We start from the raw sequence: 7430 nt of genomic DNA on the forward strand, positions 1-7430 counted from the left end.
TACATCCACATCCACATTCCACATTCACATCTATACATCCACATCTACATCCACATTCACATACATCCACATCCACATCTGCATCCACATTCACATACATCCACATCCACATTTCCATTCACATCTTTACATCCACATCTACATCCACATACATACATACATCCACATCCACATCCACATACATACATACATCCACATCCACTTTCCACATTCACATCTATACATCCACATCTACATCCACATTCACATACATCCACATCCACATTTTTATTCACATCTATACATCCACCTCTACATCCACATACATACATACATCCATATCCACATTCCACATTCACATCTATACAACCACATCTACATCCACATTCACATCTATGCATATACATCTTCATGCATACATCCATTTTCACATTCATACATCCACACTCCCATCTCCACATCCACACATCCACATACATACATCCATTTCCACATTCCCATTCATATAACCCCATATGCCTTCACATCTAATCTTTTACATCACATCCATTCTTGCCCTATCATCACAACCCATATACATCTTATCCTATCACATACACTTCTTACCTCATCTCATACACATCTTATCACATCTTAATTCATCTTATTACCTCTTATCACATCTTATACACCTCTTATCACATCCTATCACATCTCATATCTATTTATAGAATACAAGAGAACTCTTATATTTGATATAAGATTTCTTTACACATTTATTTATGCATAAATTCCATTTAAGGAGATTAATACTTTCGAAGTAAAAATCAATCTTTTTTTTGCATTTTCCTATGCATAAATTCATTTTAAATGAAAATGATACTTTTGAATTAAAATTCAATCTTTTATGCATCTTCCTATGCATAAATTCAATTTAGATGAGAATGACACTTTTGAATCAATCTTTTATGCATCTTCCTATGCATAAATTCAATTTGGTAGGAATTACACTTTTAGAATAAAAGAATTTCTCTTATGCATGTAATTTATGCATAGAATCCATTTATGAGGAAAATCACACTTTTAGTATAAAAAGAATATCTTTTATGCATACCTATATGCATGAAATCCAATATGATAAGAGTAACACTCTTACAATAAAATAATCAACTTTTATGCATACCTCTATGCATGAAATTCAATTATGATAAAAGTCACACTTTTATAATAAAATAATCGACTTTTATGCATACCTCTATGCATGAAATCCAATATGATAAAAGTAACACTTTTGATATAAAAAAAATTATCCTTTATGCACACTTCTATGCATGAAAATTAAAAATGATAAAAGTAACACTTTTGATATAAAAAATTTATCCTTTATGCATACTTCTATGCATGAAAATAAAATGGATAAAAATAACACTTTTGATATAAAAATTTACCCATTATGCATACTTCTATGCATGAAAATAAAAATGGTAAAAGTAACACTTTTGATATAAAAATTTAACCATTATGCATACTTCTATGCATGAAATTAAAAATGGTAAAAATAATACTTTTGATATAAAAATTTATCCATTATGCATACTTCTATGCATGAAATAAAAATGGTAAAAATAACACTTTTGATATAAAAACTTATCCTTTATGCATGATATTAAAATTTAATTTCTCCATGATTATAGTGAAATTCTTTCAATTAATCTAGGATGATAATTCCTAGAATATGGTAGGAAGTCCTCTTTTTATGCTTTGAATGAAATTATTTTATGCATAATTTTTATAAAAATTTTGCCATAGCTCCGCTGCTATGACTGATAAATCTCAATTTTTCTAAGGGATAATGCTTATCATTAAGAAAATAATTAAAATAATCTCTAATTGGATTATCAATCCATAATGGATTGAATCATTAATATACATAAACTAAAAGCATAGAAAAAGCCATTAGTTTGGCCTCAAGCATAGCTTAATCTTGGGTTAAGGAAAAGCTTTATGAAAAGCTTGATTTGGATTGAGAACGGTTCATGAGTATGACCATTTCTTGAGTGAGAGAGAGAATTTACATAAAAATCATTAGAATTTAAACATAAATGAAAATTAACTTCAATAGCATTATGTAACTCTTCACTACTATTCAAACTTCAATAGCATTAAAAAAAAACTATACCAATTAAACTTCTCAAGCTTGAGAGGGGTTGAGAAGAGAGAAACATTGAGAAATTATAGAAAGATCAATATTCACTAATTACCTTACAACTTGCTTGATTCTTTGTTCACAGTAGAGGTCCCCAACCAATCAATTGGTTAAGTATGTTGATGGAGCCACTAATTGGGATTGAAGAAAGAGGGAAGCTCCAAAAACTAGTGAATTATTAAATGAATTCACAGTTCTTGGCTTAGGTGGAGTAGAGTAACGATGCATAAACACTATATATTTTTCAACAAGGGGGAGGCTTCTATTTATAGGAAAAATTGAGCTCCTAACCAAACAAACTGATTCTAGAATTTTCTAAATCAGTTTGGTCAATATTTGACCATTTTTAGGTCAGTTAAGCTAACTTTTTGGAACTAAACTTGAATGAGGAGAGAGGAGAGATGAAATATCTCAATTTTTATGAGTTTAAAACTCATTCAAGCATGTGAAATATGCACCTCCTTTAAAGAACTCCTCTTCCTTACATATGTGTCATAATGGAATCATTTTAATATTGCTCATAGTTTTTTTTTACTAATAATCCTTGTACATTTTCAACTCTTCATCTTATGTGAAATATGCACCTCCTTTAAAGAATTTCCCTTCCTTACATATGTCATATTTTTAATATTGCTCATAGTTTTTTACTAATAATCCTTGTACATTTTCAACTCTTCATCTTATGTGAAATATGCACCTCCTTTAAAGAATTCCCCTTCCTTACATATGTCATATTTTTAATATTGCTCATAGTTTTTTACTAATAAACCTTGTACATTTTCAACTCTTCATCTTATGTGAGCATTTAAGGGACTCCCTTTCCTTACATATGTGTCATAATAAAATCATTATACCCAAAATATCTCATATTTTTAATATTGCACATAGTTTTTTTTTAATAAACCTTGTACATTTTCAACTCTTCATCTCATGTGAGCATTTACTCATTTTTGGGTATTTTCTTTTTACAAGTTGGATTTATCTCCTCCCTACACATGGATTGATGCTATTGGTCCATAGGAACCTTAATTGGACCATAGTCTAAAGATTTCTGAAAATCTAGACCCTTAGGCTAAGGTTCTTTATAGCTATTTTCAATTAATTCCAATTGCACATTGAAAATTCTTTTTGAATTTCTGTTTCAGGGGAACCCATCTGAATTAGAAGAGATATTTTTCTATCCAAAAATATTCAAAATCTGAATATTCTCTCTCTAGAATATTTTCTCTCTCTAGGTTAAAACAGTTAGAAACAAGTCTTTTATATTTCTGAAGAGGGATTGATTACAGGGGAAGATACTAGACATGAAAAAGGGGTTGGGGGAGGAATCTTACATTCTACCCCACTTAAAAAACGCGAGATGTCCTCATCTCGCAACTTGTGATAATTTCGCAAGATTCACGAATATGAGACTTAGAAAAAAAAATTTAATCAAGATTAACCACCAAGATAAGTCTTAAAGAGAGCAAGATTCAAAATACGAACAAGATTTAAACTTTATTCATTCTCGGAACTTATACAGTAAAGATAGAGGAACTCTTTACACTTCCATAAGCCCGTCCATCATATGGTCACAAAAGCAGTCCTCACAAGCTGCACAAGTATAAGGTAACTCATCTATGGGAATGATTCTGTGGGTTATTGCTGCGCCTATCTCAGTGGTATGAGGTGTTCTAACAAAAGGACCTCTGAGAGGCAAGCCAAAAACGGGGTAAAGGCATATCTTCTCATGAGGAAGAAAACACGCCAGTAAGAAGACTCGCTCAGAAAACCCAGGATGCCTTGATCTCATGACGCAGTAGTATCGGGGACCCAAACCAAAAGCTTCAATAACCATGGCCAAGCGGACATTGTTACGAAAGTGCTGCTGACCCCAGGGTGTTACCCTAGTTATGTTTTGATAGGTCCGCCATTTGGTTTGCGCTACAGAAGTTCCCAAGTGAGGGAAAAGTGAGCGCTCATACTGCTCTATAAAATCCTTCTTTACAGATTCACTTGCGTCTTGAAGGTGAGGAATCATTATGGATAAAACTAGTTCTTGTTGCCAAGCCATGAAGGAGATTAAGAAAGAAAGGAGATCGATGGAAGTAAGATTACTGTGAGCGACAAGTAAAAGTTACGACTTATATAAAGGAAGGAGCTAGCGTAACTTAGAAGCCAACGGTAACTTGCCACTGAAGTTTTACCGTCTTTCCATGATTTGGGTTTGGCACAATTTTCTATAGAAGGCATTAAGAACTTTGAAATGAGGAGATAAAAGAAGTTCGTAAGTTAAATCACCTACTTTCTTTGGTCCAATATCTGGGAGATAACTTCTTATACTTCCCAAGAGATAAAGAACTTCTTTTGGGTCGTACTCGAGACCAAAACCTTGATATCCAAAACATCGATTCTCACTTCTGAACTCGTTGTTCTGAATCCTTAAAATAGGTGGGACTCTTGAGAAGTATTCAGGAAAAAGGTTCTTCCTTTTTTAAACAGAATCTTTCTTTTATTTTAGAGAGGGAATAATTATAAGATCAAAAAGGAAGATTCTTACTCCCGTATACCTCGAAGGCTGGGGGAGAATCTTACATTCTACCCCACTTAAAAAGTGCGAGATGTCCTCATCTCATAAAGTAGAGGACAACTCTTTTTCTTAAGATCCAATTTTATTCTGGGGTTCCTTATATTCTGGTCAACCCAATAGAATACTGGGATAAATATCCCTTAGAACTCATCATTAAATAACAATTCATTCAGATCATATCATTCATATCTTTAACATGATAAAGGTCCATTAGACCGAAAAATTTCCTTCTGAGCATTCCTCCACGGGAATTTCAGTCAAGTAAGTTCTCAATTTGTCATCCCTTAACTTGATCTAACGGTCAAGTGTTAACAGTAGCAATTTGACAGCACAATCCACTAATCTCATAGTGATTTGCTGAATCATTTTCATCATTTATCATTACAGGGACTCGTCCCAATCATCCACCTTGTGGTTTCGCTCAGCTTATTACATTTCAATCCATTTTCAGGGATCATCATTTTTCAATCAGAATCCAAATCAATTCATCGGTTTCCAAACAGAACTAAAAATCATATCAACCACATTCGAAATCATCATCTGGATAGCATTAACGCTTATAATTTCAAGTCTTAGATTTACTCGTATATACTGTCAGTAAAGAGCTGCAGTTATACTCTCGGTATATACGGTAGTCACGGCCCTTGGAATTATAAGGTAAATACCATCATGTCTAGGCCTCAAGCAAGTCAGGGATTCTATATAATTGCGGTACTTCCATTTGAAGACCCAATTACCAAATTACGAATTTCAGTTTGAATATCAAATTGTATGAATTATATCACACAATTACAACCTTTTTTTGTGCTTCTTGATAAATTTTTGACATATTTGGTTTCTCAGTTGATCTTTATTAGCCAAATGCTCTGATACCAATTTTGTGAGATCCCTGTTCCCACCGAGCAACGGATTCGGGGTACTAGCAGCGGAAGTAGCACTTCTCGCGCGGGACAGGGGTCCCACACTCGGGGCCTCGCCCACGGATATCCGGACAAGAGACTAATCCGTCGGTTTGTCCAAAACCGAAACCGGAAAAACTTCCTTTACCCGGAAAGCACGGGCGATTCCACCAGGATAACTCTTTACTCTAACGTAGTCAAGATCATTACTGATCAAACTGATCTGACTGCACCTTTAACGGTACTTGGTCAAATCAAGGAAGAACTTGCACTTGGATCATTGGGATCAACGCTTTTTTCCCCATCAAGAGGCACAGCCGTTGATTCCTATCCATAGAACAATTTCTATCCGGGATTTACTTCATCTATCGTAATAATAGAATTTAAATCTCGATTTACGGATCCATCAGTCCAGCCTAACCCCATCCGATCCCATGGGTTAGCCAACCGCCCAACCACTGTAGTGATGGGATCCAATTTGGAATTTGGTTAGGTTTTGTCCCGGGTACCAAGGAAAAGAGTTCCAAGGCCCCCTAGCCGGAAATTCATGCAAACATAAAACTAGCCACACCACTTACACACCCAATATGAAATTGCCTTTTCTTAGCATCAGCTAACTTTAAAACAATCCTTCATGGTACCACTAATCACAATCTTCCAATTTATCTGGTTGATTCATAATTTCCCATCATTCCTTCTTCAGAGTATCTATGGCATCATTGGCAACTAGAACGCTCACCACCTGTCCACACAGGGGCCTTTTCAATAGTTCCTAGCCCATAATACTCGGCAATATAATCACTTATAAAAATCAAGATGGACTCTCGTTGAAGATCAGCAAGATCAACCAACAGATCCATATAAAGAGCCATGGACTCATCCATTGAAGACCAGCAAGGTCAATCAACCAGATCCATGCCCGGTTTCACAAAACAACTCTTACTCCTTGTTCCAATATCTTCCACGACGCACGTGTGGGTATCTTCGGCGACCCAGAGCCCGAGCACCGTATGGTCAGCACCCTCTAGGATCCTTCGCAGGTGACCTAGCGCTTCACTCATAGGCCGCTTCCTTGGTCCCTCATCCACCGTACCCGGAAGCTCACCATTTAAATCGAACCGAGGCTGGTCAAGACCTCGGTCGACCTTGCTACGCGAGACGTCCTCCATTGACTCTCCGTCAGCAGTTGCAACTTTATCAGTTAGGTCTCCACGACCTTAAACACAAGACGGTCAAAATGCTTCCCCAGCATTCTTGACATAAAACAGCCATTTACAAACAGCATTTACAAACAGTTTACAATTACAATTTCTATATTAACTCTCATTTTTCCACATTATCCCTCATTAATCCACATTACTTATTCCACATTCCATTTATATGTGTACTCATCCAATCACATCATTTTTCATCTCTTCACTTCAGATTCCTTCACATCACATATCATATATTCACATCCATATCCACATCCACATCCACATTCACATCTACATGCTTACCTCCATTTTCACATCCTCATTTATACATCCACATCCCATATCCACATTCATACATACACATCCATATCCACATCCATAAATCCACATCCACATGCATACATCCACTATCACGTCCTCATTCATACATCCACATCCACATCCACATCCACATCCATATACATACATACATCCACATCCACATTCTCATTCACATCTATACATCCACATCTACATCCACATACATACATACATCCACATCCACATTCCACATTCACATCTATACATCCACATCTACATCCACATTCACATACATCCACATC

The sequence above is a fragment of the Cibotium barometz genome, chromosome 62 (assembly GCF_041138505.1).
Source record: "Cibotium barometz isolate CiBa-2024 chromosome 62, ASM4113850v1, whole genome shotgun sequence".
In the NCBI taxonomy this organism is placed as follows: domain Eukaryota; kingdom Viridiplantae; phylum Streptophyta; class Polypodiopsida; order Cyatheales; family Cibotiaceae; genus Cibotium; species Cibotium barometz.